This window comes from Vulpes lagopus, chromosome 10, assembly GCF_018345385.1.
Source record: "Vulpes lagopus strain Blue_001 chromosome 10, ASM1834538v1, whole genome shotgun sequence".
Taxonomy (NCBI): domain Eukaryota; kingdom Metazoa; phylum Chordata; class Mammalia; order Carnivora; family Canidae; genus Vulpes; species Vulpes lagopus.
In genome coordinates, this window is record NC_054833.1 from 11,762,058 (window position 1) to 11,775,269 (window position 13,212).

The 13,212-nt window shown below is 43.6% G+C and overlaps 1 pseudogene; it reads right to left on the bottom strand.

The window, feature by feature from the left end:
* Positions 1–12,660: 12,660 nt before the first annotated feature.
* LOC121501096 lies at positions 12,661–12,885 on the bottom strand (annotated as a pseudogene).
* Positions 12,886–13,212: the final 327 nt, after the last annotated feature.

Consider the following 13,212-nt stretch of genomic DNA (forward strand, 5'->3'; position numbering starts at 1 on the left):
ATGAGCAGGGCAACATCTAGGGGTGCAGAATGCAAGTGCGTCCACTCCACCATCCCTAATTGCCTCTAGGTGTATTTTTATCTGAGAGAGAAATAAACTGTTGTCTTGTTTCAGCCATTTTGGACCAGAGGGGGTGTGCTATATTGCTGTTATATGTAGTTAAACTTAAATCCTAAGCAATATAGTGTGTCTATAAATAGACTGAATAAAAGAGAATATAATGAAAATTAATTCTCATCATCCACATGCCTCACAGTTGCATTTAAGACATCATAGCTAGGGTAGCCCGGGTGGCTCAATGGTTTAGTGCTGTCTTCAGCCTAGGGCGTGATCCTAGAGACCCAGGATCAAGTCCCCTGCATGGAGCCTGCTTCTCCCTCTGCCTGTGTCTCTGCCTCTGTGTGTGTGTGTGTCTCATTAATAAATAAATAAAATCTTAAAAAAAAAAAAATAAGACATCATAACTAGAGCTGAATAGAAGAATTCAAGTGTAAAGTGACTGTCCTTAAAAGATTAGGACCAGACTGTTCTTTTCCATGAACATTCCAGCTTCACCAATGTATTTGGGAAACATCACTCACTCGTGGGCTGCCAGTTCATATTGATGACATTTTGTGTTGCTCTACAACATCTAAGGTCACTTCAAACTCCACCTCTGTTGATTGAACCACGCTGCAGGATTTCAGAACCAGAGCCCTGGTTTTATAGCATTTTTGGATCTGTGAACCATCTTATGAAGCAACATAACCAGTGACCTAGACCACATATCCCCACCTACCATATGCTCTCTTCACCACTGCAACCACACACAAACCAAACTTACATTGGGTGAATGACTTTTGTTGAGAAATCAATACAGTGGTTCTTGATTTTTACTATTACTTTATATTATAAACAAAAAGATCAACATGAATACCAGAAAAGTTAAACAACCTGAAGAACACAGACATTATTTATGGATCCTCTTGTGAGAACAACTTGGCCATTAATTGTGCTCATGTTCATTAGCATTTTAAGAAATACCCAAATGGCACCAGCACGTTAAAGTAACACATAAACAGCATACTATCTATTTCTCTAGAATGTAACTGGGTTCACATGGGATTTTTTTTTTCCATATGGGATTAAGACTCTTTATACAGGGGCAGCTGGCTGGCTGAGTCTGTAGAGCATGGGATTTGATCTTGGGGGTGTGAGTTAAAGCTCCATATTGGATATAGTTAACTTAAAAAAAAAAAAAAAGACTCTCTATAGTAATGAATAGACTATGGGCTGCACTGTCATAAAATCATTCATATCTGGTTGGGGCCCAAGTTTACCTGGCATAGTTTTTACCACAACTGAAGGCATTCATCCTGTGTTACCAAGAAAGCAAGGTAGGGAATTGAATGTAGAATCTCATAATTTGATCTGTGCTCTGGTTTAGTTGATTCTGAAAAGAATTCAAATCAATAAAATTCAATCAAATCACATTAGAAAATACATTTTGAGCAAAAGACTTTACCAAATAGCCTATATCTATTGACCATAGAGTTAGTCTACTAAGCAGTCCATTACTGTAGAGTGAGGGGGACAACTATGCAGGGAGCATAAGACTGGGGTCACCACCATGTGTGTACATTCTCTAGTGGTCATTTCCACTAGGGTCTGAACTCTTCTCTATAAAGATATTGCTTTTGAATATTTGCTTAAAATTAATAGCAGTGGACTCTTTAATAGCAGTGGAGGGGGTTGTTGCTGTTGTTGTTTCTTTAAAGATTTTATTTATTTACTTATGACAGATACACAGAGAGAGGCAGAGACGTAGGCAGAGGGAGAAGCAGGCAACTGGGGGAGAGCATGCTGCAGGACTCCATCCCAGGACCCTGGGATCATGACTTGAGCCAAAGGCAGATGCTAAACCACTGAAGCACTCCTGAAAAGAGAGATTTTATCTGAGTTCACTGTTAGCCCTCATTGTCCATTTCCCATGGGATGGGAGGCCCTTGGAGCTTTAGCCCCTGCCTCCTTCCCTTGCTTCATATCTATCTCACCATTTGCCTCCTCCCTACTCTCCAGCCCTATTGAACAATATAGCTCTCTGTCTTTGTATAAGTTGCTGTTCTTGGAATGCTGGTCCTTTCCATTTTGCCTTAATTTGTTTTCATTCTCCAAGACTCAACATGGTATATACCATAAAGAATTGAAAGCAGAATCTCAAAGAGATATAAGTTACACTCATGTTCATTGCAGCACTATTTACAACAGGCAAAAGGTAGAAGAAACCCAAGTGTCCATTGGCAGTGAATGGACAAAATGTGGTAGATTTTGGAATGGAATATTACTCAGCCATAAAAAGGCTGACATGTTATAACATGGAAACCTTGAGGACACTATGCTAAGTAAAATATACCAGCCACAAAAAGACAAATGTGGTATCATTCTGCCTGTATGAGGTAGTTAGGGTAGTCAATTCATGCAGTCAGAAAGTAGAATGGTGGTTGCTATAGGCTAGGGGAAGAGAAAATAGGGTGTTACGGTTTAAATGGGTACCAACTTTCAATTTGGGATGATGAAAATATTCTGGAGATGGGGTGCCTGGCTGGTTCAGTTGGTAGAGCATGTGACTCTTGATCTCCAGGTTGGGAGTTTAAGCTTCTTGTTGGGCACAGAGATTGCTTAATAAAAATTTTTTTAAACCATTACTTGTAGTATAATCTTTCTGACTAATCTGTTTTTGTTTTTTAACACTTCATGAAGTGTCTCATCTCCATTTGGAAAGCTGCTAGTCTGTCTCTTTAGATCATAAGCTCCTTGAAGAGAAGAGCTCTTTTACCTGTATGTCTTCATAGCCTAGTAAGGTTATCTGGAAAATGGGCTTATCAGGAAATAAAATGAAAGTGAAGGGGATTTCTTGGAGCTCCAGAATAGGAAAGAAATTTTGGAGCCTAAGAACATTTGTTGACCCTTTCAATAATTGAGATCACGTATATAAAGTGCATTGCACAATTCCTGCACTTAATAGGCAGTCAATAAATGTTAGCTTCTTTCCTCATTTTACAGAGAAGGGAGTTGATCCCCACAGAGGTGAAGTAATGGGCTAGAGTTAAACACTTAGTAATGGAAGAGACAAGCGCTGCATCTTCTGGTCCAGTGAATCCTTTTTTTGCTGTAACATTAGAAACACGGATGTAGGAATGACCCTTGACCCCAACAGTAATAGGTTTACAAGTAACTATTATTCAAATGTACACAAAAGTAGGGAGAATTATGAACCCTATGAACCCATCACTCAGCTACAACAATTACCTACTCTGGCAACCTTTTTTCATGTTTCAGCCTCTCTGATGGAGTATTTTAAAGCTAATCCTAAACACTTTATCAAATTCTAACTATATATATATTTTAAAGATTTTATTTGACAGAGAGAGTGCAAGCATAAACAGGGGGAACTACAGAGGGATGGGGACATGCAGCTCCCTGCTTCATGGATGGACCCTGCTCCCCAGGGACCCTGGGATCATGATCTGAGCTGAAGGCAGATGCTTGATTGACTGAGCCACCCAGGTGCCCCAAATTCTAACTATATTTTTCATAAAACTCTTTTCCATGTGTTTAATTACCAAAAAGGCTCAACTCCATTGGAAAAAATATCAATAAGGTGAAACTCAATTCTTCTATTAAATGATACTGAAAATCATATCCTTGAAACACCTGTGACATTTGCAGACCTGTATTTTTTTTAAGATTTATTTATTTGAGAGAGAAAGAGTGAGCACAAGTGGGAGGGGCACAGAAAGAAAGAGAATCCTCAAGCAGATTATTGAGCATGGGGCCCAAGATGGGGCTCAATTTCAGGACCTGAGCCACTATCAAGAGTTGGATGCCTGACTGAGCCATGCAGGCACCCCGACATTTGCAGACCTTTAGAATCTTCCCAAAGTGTACATGTCAAAACATAAATAACATGATGTGCCTCCATCTCTGGAGATCAGATTTCCCCCAACTATCATCTCTCTGCTCAGTTTTCATGTCTCTATAGTGCCTTACCATTCCCAACCACTCTAAATCATCCTCTGTATCCACCACCTAATAGCAACCTTTGTGATTTCTTTGTATAGTTTCAATTCCTTAAATGCCATCTTTCTTCCAAAATCAATCTTCAAGACCTGTTTCAAGAATGTTATCCTACCTAAAACCTTTTTGGATGATCTCACCTAGGGAAGGAGTTGGTGTTTATAGCCACAGCACAGTTTTGCACTCAATTTTTTTTTTTTTTTTAAGATTTATTAGGAAGAGAGAGAGAGAGAGAGAGAGCAAGAGAGCCACAAGCAGGGGGAGCAGCAGGCAGAAGCAGAGGGAGAAGCAGACACCCTACTGAGCAGGGAGCCTGATGTGGGGCTTGATCCCAGGACCGACTGAACTGCTCAGGTACCCTCACTTAGTTCTTATTTAATTGTTTCATGTGTATCAGTTTTGCCTCCTTAACAAGACTAGGTTCCTTGATGGGGAGGATTCTGTCAAAATACTTTTTTTGTATTTCCTCTCAATACTCCCTTCCCTTACCCCTCCCTGCCAAGACTCATGACAGTGGAGAGCTCATGCTAGGCTAATCATCATAGTTTATTGATTAATCTTTGCATACTCACAATATGGGTCAATCACATACTCTTCTTCCAGTGGTATAGCTGAGCCTATGCAATGGTCTTGCCAAAGACATCAAACTGAAATCTGATCTGCTCTCTTGATCCAACTCCTGATTTTCAAGAAAACAATGAAGTGAGGACTCCACAAGAATGCAAAGAGCAAAATCTGGACTGTGGAAGACTTCACCAGAAATGCTTCTTCAATGGGTAAATTGCAACGGGGAAGAAAACAGATGGAGGCAAACATATCTGACAACCAACAATAGTACATGGGCCTTATGTGGATTCTGATCCAAGCAAACTGAACAAAATTTATGACACCTGCAAGATAAACACTCTGAACAGTTTGATGTGATAGGCTTTAAAATTTACCATTTAAGGGACACCTGGGTGGCTCAGTGGTTGAGGGTCTGCTTTTGGTTCAGGTCATGATCCAGAGGTCCTGGGATCGAGTCCTGCATTAGGCTCCCTGCAGGGAGCCTACTTCTCCCTCTGCCTACATCTCTGCCTCTCTCTGTGTGTCTCTCATGAATAAATAAATAAAATTTATAAGTAAATAAAATAAAATTTACCATTTAAAAAATTTTTGGCAAACTACATATACTTAACATAAAATTTACTCTCTTAATCATTTTTTAAGTGTACGGTTCAGTGTTACTGAATACATTCACATTGTTGTGTTACTGTCACCATCATCCAACCACAGAACTCCATTCATTTTGCAAAATTGAGACCATACCCATTAAGCAATAATCCCCATGCCCTCCTTCCCCTGGTCCCTGGCAACGACCATTCCACTTTTTGTCTATGGCTTTAGTACTCTAGGAACCTCATATAAGTGGAATCCTACAGTGTTTGTCCTTTTGTGACTGGCTTATTTCATTCAGCAGAATGTCCTCAAGGTTCATTCATGAAGTTACATGTGTCAAAAAGGTTTGTTTTTGTTTATGTTTTGTTTTGTATTTTAGAGATAGTATTTGTTTTGCATTTTGCTAAAAATAAAAACAGCCCTTATCTATTAGAGATACACAACCGAAATATTTACAAATCAAATGATAGAAAGTCTGGGATTTGCTTCAAGACATCATGGTAGGGAGGGAGTGGATGCGACTAAAGTTTGAAAGAAGATTGTGAAATAAAACCACACTTGTGGTGCAGGAGGGGATGACTTCTGTTCTCCGTCAGGACCGGAGTCTGTGTGGAACAGTTTATACTGGCACTTTGTGCCCGGTGATACACTGCTAACGTTGCATATAAATCAAGTATCCCTTAGCCACTTGTGTTGGTAGATGGATCTGGCTGCACTGTTAGAATCCGGGTAGGTGTTTAGAATCCAGACACACAAAGTCAAGGGATTTGTCCTTGCGCTTGTTCCTTGCACGTACAGATTTATCCAGCATTACCCAGCCGGCCTCAGGCCTGGTGGGGCATACACGAGGAATGAGAGGTTACTCTCCCAGGGTACCCCATCTTGGGCTTGTCAACTGGCAGGCAGCTTTCAGCCTGGAGAGGAGAGGGAGGTCCAGTAAAAAAAAAAAAAAAAACCAGCCTCATTGTATTAAGCTCAGTAAGAGTCTGGCTCATCCTTCTGGGGAATAGAAAGTAAATTGCTTTCCTTTAGGAGTTGAATTAACCCTTCCAGGGCCAATAGAGTTAGTTCAGTAATGACTATCCCGTTGCCTTAGGATTTCCCCAAATGGTATTTTTAATGAGCCGTGTCTACCCATTGCTACCAACACCACAATTTAACGGAATTGAGCGGTGAACTCAGCCAACAACAGGTTTGACTAATTTTTTTCTCAGAATAGACCAGGTGTTCTCGTGAAGGGATCAATTGACTGTTTGTTTCAGAACTCAGAAGGCACAACCTCAGTGGAGGCTGCCAGTAGAGCCCTCTAATCCTTATTCATTTTCAGAGCTAGGATTGTAGTTTCCCTGCAAACCAGCCCATCAGCCGCTCTTTTGTTTTGCTATCAAGTCTTAGTTCCTTGTTTCCAATTTGCTACATAATTTCTCCTCAGGCTTGGAGCTTCAGAGAAAAGGGGTAACAGTAAGCAAGTTTTAACTGACAGGTTTTGAAATCTGAAAGTTAAACATCTAGACAGGTTAGCAGTTGCATTGAAAACGCTTTAAAGAAGATCGCAGTTGAATTGATTTCCAAGTTTGCAGGTGGCAGTGTTTATAATTGAACAGCTCTGAAATTCGAAGAAAAAGTCGACTTTTATTTGCAAAATATCTCATTTCCCCTGGCAGCATAGGAGGTTGGAGAAATAAGAAAAATAAGGATTAGTATTTTTTTTTAATTAAAAGCAATCTGGGGAGGTTTTAAGAACTTCTCACTTTAAGTAGAAAAGTAGTGATCTTGCCTGCAACTGGCCTTTTAAAGAAAAGCTTCCTGAGACAGAAGAATTGATGCCTGAAATAGATTAGTCAATGGCTCCCATTTGAGAGATAAATTTACTCTGTGAGACTCCTGGAATGCCATTTACTATCTTGGAAGAGATAATTAAACCAAATATTATCCTGGCTTCATGAAAGGGTTAACTCATCTCTCAAAGCCCACGTGGTTTATTTCTAGAGGGTGAGTTATTTGCTTGGCCACCTCCCCTCACCCCAGGATGGAGGCTTTGTCCCCAACTCCTCCTCCCAGCCTGGGCTGGGTGGCTGGATGCAGCTTGCAGGACTTTCCAAAGAATTCAGTGACTTCAGAATCAGGCTCTCTGAAAAACTCCCCCAAGGAATCTATAGTCTGTTGGATGTTAGTACACAGATTTGTCATTTGCATGGCTGCTGTGTGTTGGTTAATTCTTAATAAAAGCATATATCCAGAAATCCAGAAGAGTACCGCAGAGTCCTCAAAGCATCGGCTTTGGAATCCTCAGGCATGGTCAGGACTGGATCTTGACCCTAACTCTTATCAGCTTGGTGACCTGGGGCATGTGATTTAGCAACTCTAAACTTCAGTGTCTTGCTCTATAAAATGTAATTGATAGAACTACAAACCTCCCAGGGTGCTAGGGCTTTCCAAGGAGGAAGACTCAGTGAGTGCTCGTAGCTCAGAGCCGGGTCCTGAGTTAAGTTCTCAACTGGTCTCAGGGATTGCGGTTATTATTCCAAGGTTCCTCCCACTCCAGGCCCTGCCTCCTGCCCACCCCATGATGAAATCCTCCCTACCCCTACCACCTTCCCATCACAGTTTGTAGGTGGCGTTGTTATGACCCTGACCACACTGTATTCAACCTACTGGTTTACCCTACCTTGATAGATGGAGGAATTAGAGTAACGTGTGTGCCTGGCACAGAGGAGGTAATCAATGAAGTGTAGCATCACCTTACTTATTAAGTGTTGTCTCAGTAGGCACAATTTTATCCAACAAACGCTCACTGAATGTCTCCTGTAAGCAATTATCTCATGTAACCCTTACAACAATCTTAGGAGGTAAAGACTATTACCTCCCCCATTTTACAATCAAGAAGAAGCAGGCTTGGAGTGGCCAACTAAAAGGGATGGGGGCTGGGACCTCAAGCCATTGATCTTTGCATTCGCAGCACCTAGCAGTTCCTAACACCTGGTGGTAAACGCTTCATAAATACTGAAGAGATACAGTGAGGTCAGCTGTCACTCCTGGTCTCACCAAGGTAGAGCAGTCCCCGGTGAGTCTGACTCAGTTCTGCTTCTGTGCAGAACTATTTGTTCTGGCTGTTTGTTCTCAGATCCAGTCCTCAAACTTCCCCCGTTCTGCCGTGGGCCACGCACAAGGGGCCAATGTGCAAATGGCATTACCCAGATGCCTTTGCCAAATGGCTTCCAGCTAGGTTCAGCCAGAGGAAAGCTGCAAGCATGGAAGAGGTGCCCCCCTAGCCAATGATGCTGCCAAAACCAGAGATGAATGAAGGGGCAGAAGTACTCTAACTTCTCCTTTCTCTCCCGCCCTTCCTCCCACATCTGTCCCACGTCTCCCACTGACTGAATACAGCTGGATGCCAGTTGGGAAGGGAGGCTGAGAAATGGAATTTGCACAGGTCGGTTGCCCTCTGATGCAGAACAGAAGGGCAGTGAATGGATCTGAAAGCAATCAGGCAAACTTTTCTTTTTTTTTTTTTTTTAAGATTTTATTTATTTATTCATGAGAGATACAGAGAGAAACAGAGAGGCAGAGACACAGGCAGAGGGAGAAGCAGGCTCCATGCAGAGAGCCTGATGTGGGACTCCATCAGGGGGCCCCAAGATCACGCCCTGGGCTGAAGGCGGCACTAAACCACTGAACCACTGGAGTTGCCCCAGGCAAACTTTTCTAGGTAGAAGTTTCTTCCAACCAGGAGCTTTGCTCCATACCAAAGGTCCTGAACTGGGAGAGGCTCTCTGGGAAAGGAGATGGGGGGGGTGGGGGGGAAGAGCTGGGGAGCAGTAAAACTCTCTTTCTGGGGTTCTGTTATTGGCATACTTAACTTTTATTAGTTGATTTGGGCTTGCCTGGCAAGCCGTAGCCTATCCTGATACGTGTTAACTTGTGCATTAAAAAAAAAATATGCCTGGGCAGCCCTGGTGGTTCAGCGGTTTAGCGTTGCCTTCAGCCCAGGGCCTGATCCTGGAGACCTGGGATGAGTCCCGCGTTGGGCTCCCTGCATGGAACCTGCTTCTCCCTCTGCCTGCGTCTCTGCCTCTCTCTCTCTGTCTTTCATGAATAAATAAATGAAATCTTAAAAAAAAAAAAAAAACTAAAATAAATTTTAAAATATGCCCATTTACTCTGAAAAAATGACCACTTATCCTGAAGATGTTGTATTCACTTAAGAATCCCACTAGAGTGGCCACAGGAACATTGTTCATGAATTTGTGGCAGAATGAGACTCGTCAATAGCTCACTTAATAAATATAGATTAAAAGGATATCCAATATCTGCCTTAAACCCACAAAGGAATATAAATTTGCAGCAAGAGATTGAGACTCTAATGAAGGCAGCAGAGGAAGGCTTTAAAGACAATTCCCTGTTGCAACTTGATGATGAAAATCAGTCTTAACTGTGCATTTAATTTCTTTCGTGGGTTCAAAGCACATCCCTAAAGTTTTATTCGGGGAAGGTTAATCATGGTAGTCTTCGGTGCCTATAAAGCTTCTAATATTGGGTAGAGTTAGTAAAAGATATTTGTGTTTATAATAATGTCTTGTCTATTTTAAGTGAAGTGTTACAGAAAAAAATAAATAAAGGAACCTGAAAAAAATACCACCTTCATAGAAATCCCTTGAAGAAACCAATGTGGGAAAAGATAGGAGATGCATAAATACACAGCAATTTGTTAGTAAAAAAAAAAAAAAAAAACCTAAGTGTCCAAAAACCCTTATTTCCTTCGCAAAAGTCTGTGTATTGGGCAGCCCGGGCGGCTCAGCGGTTTAGCCCCGCCTTCAGCCCAGGGCGTGACCCCGGCGTCCCGGGATCGAGTTCCACGTCGGGCTCCCTGCATGGAGCCTGCTTCTCCCTCTGCCTGTGTCTCTCATGAATAAATAAATAAAACCTTAAAGAAAAAAAATCTGTGCATTGCCTAGGGAAAGGAATCTTTTTATATGGAAAGGTAAGGAGAAAGGAAGGAAGAGGCAAGGGGCTGCCAGGCCCCATCTGCCTCCGGCTTCCACAGTGTTTGGCGGGAACACACACCCAGGGAGGCCCAGCCTCCGGCCACCCTGCAACCTCTTTTGGTTGCATTTTGGAACCATTTTGGTTCCTTTTTTTTTTTTTTTTTAAAGACCTTATTTATTTATTCATACGAGAGACACACACACAGAGAGGCAGACACAGGCCGAGGGAGCCTGACGTGGGACTCGATCCGGGGTCTCCAGGGTCACGCCCTGGGCCGAAGGCGGCGCTAACCGCTGAGCCCCGGGACGGCCCACCGTTTTGGTTGCGAGCTTAGCTCCTCCCTGCCCGCCCTCCGCGCGCTCCCAGGTTCCTCAGAGCTCGCCCGCGCTGGGAGGGCCGTCTCTCCCCGCCGCGTCACCCTGAGGGACTCCGGCACCCACCTCTCTCAGGGCTCCTGTGTCCACCGTGGCTGCTGCCTGGCAAGGTGGCCAAAGAGAAGCGCGAGGGCGCCCAGCGTCTCTTGAAGACGCAAACCCAGCTCGGGGCTGCGCCCCTCTTCCAGGCCGAGCGGCGGGCGCCCCACGGTGAGGAGGCGACGCCCGGCCTCCCCAGAGGCCGCCATGGTCCTGGAGCGGCGCCTCAAGCTGACCCCCCGACCCCACCCCCACGACTTCCGGGAGGATCACTTCCGGGGCGGGCAGGTGGAGGGCGGCAAGGAGATGGGGCGCCCCCAGCGAGCTCGGCCCACGGCCTTGCAGGGGCGTCTCTCCTCACCCCCGGGGAGCCCCGTCCCAAGCCACGGGCCAAGTGGACACAACGGGGCTTCTTGAAGGAAAGCAAGAGAGAAAGAGGAAGGGAGGGAGGAAGGGCAACCGGGGAAGTCCTTTCTGGAGCGGGTGGCACAGACCTGCGCGACGCATGCGGCGTTGAGAGAGGCCGGTGGCAGGTCCATAAAACTTGTGCTCGCTTTCTTTTTTCCTCATTGATTTTCCTTTTTGGCCTTCTCTGTGCCTTGTGCGACTGGCTTAAAATGTCAGCTGGGTCATGCTTTACGAGTGTTCACGTTTGATTCCACACAAACCCTGCCTCTCTGCCTCCTCTGTCGCTGTCTCTCGTGAATGAATGAATTTTTAAAAATTTTAAAAATTAAAAAAAAGAAATTAGATTCTTGGACCCCAGGTACCCAGGACTCGTATAATGATTCTCCGTTAAGGCCCAGGAATGTTGAGCTTTATGGAACACCTAAGTACTCCTATGCTGTTGGGTTATGGGATAAAGACATGACCTTTTACTAGGGTATTTTCATTTTTTTCTTTATTTAAAGACCTTATTTATTTACTCATGAGAGACACAGAGAGAGAGGCAGAGACACAGGCAGAGGGAGAAGCAGGCTCCACGCAGGAAGCCCGACGTGGGACTCGATCCCAGGACTCCAGGATCACACCCTGAGCGGAAGGCAGGGGCTAAACCACTGAGCCACCCAGGCTGCCCGTCTTCATCACTTCTGAAACACGAATTGAGGGGGATCACTTCTGGTTTAAAAAATGAATCCCCCACCATCTGTCAAGGGAGCTGAAATTCTACCATTACAAATAATGGCCTTTGGGCCCTGGACCACTTTGGGCCTCAAAGTCTGGCTATTACAATGCACATACTTGGAGGTCAATATCATCCTAAATAGGAGTCAGCATGTTGACTTCAACTCTGTTAGTTGAAGATGATTGGAATTAGGGTGAAAAAGAAGGGAGAGGGCAGAGTGCCTGGGTGGCTCAGCAGTTGAGCGTCTGCCTTTGGCTCAGGTCATGATCCCAGAGTCCCAGGGTGGAGTCCCACATCGGGCTCCCTATGGGGAGTCTCCTTCTCCTCTGCCTGTGTGTGTGTGTGTGTGTGTGTGTCTCTCTCTCTCATGAATAAATAAATAACATCTGAAAGAAAGAAAAGAAAAGAAAGAAAGAAAGAAAGAAAGAAAGAAAGAAAGAAAGAAAGAAAGGAGAGGGCACCTGGCTGGCTCAGTCAGTGGAGCAGGGGACTCGATCTTGAGGTTGTGAGTTCAAGCCCCAGGAAGGGTGTAGAGATCACTTAAAAAGAACATATTTAAAAAGTAATCGTAAAGATTGGTGACCTTGCCCCAAGGTGAAAGGGGAGTTTTGCCTGAGGCTGATTATCCTCTCATGTGAGGAAAGCATCATAGTTTTTTCTTCTCTTACTTCAATCACTCATAAGCAAATAAGAGAATTTAAATTGAAGGAAAAAACAACAACACAGTAACCCCAAACCAAGTAGGAGTGGCTCTTTGGATGAATTCCAACCACACTGAAATAATTCCTATAATATTGCACATCAACTTTCTTTTTTTTTTTTTTTTTTTAATTTATTTATGATAGTCACAGAGAGAGAGAGAGAGGCAGAGACACAGGCAGAGGAAGAAGCAGGCTCCATGCACCGGGAGCCTGACGTGGGATTCGATCCCCGGTCTCCAGGATCGCGCCCTGGGCCAAAGGCAGGCGCCAAACCGCTGCGCCACCCAGGGATCCCGCACATCAACTTTCTAAAATCTGAATATATTGAGTAGTAAAAATGTATTTTTACTGTATATTTTTTATTTTTATTTTTTTTTAAAGATTTATTTGAATAGATAAGAATAGATACTGCACTTGATCTCAGCCCAAAAGGCCAAAAAGCGATGATTTATTTGAGAGAGAAAAACAGTTGGGAGGGGTGTAAAAGGAAGGGAGAGAAGCAGACTCCCCACTGAGCACAGAGCCACCCGGGCCCTATCCTGGGACCCTGAGATTATGACCTGAGCTGAAATCAAGAGTCGGATGCTTAACTGACTGAGCCACCCAGGTGCCCCTACTCTATATATTTTTGGTATCGATATATAATAAAGTAACAATATACTTGGTTTTGTGTGACATAATACATATTGAAACCAATTTGCAATGCCGCTTTAAAATACCCAAGGGCACTCTACTAAGTTTGAAACATTAAGTGAAAGCATTCAATATAATT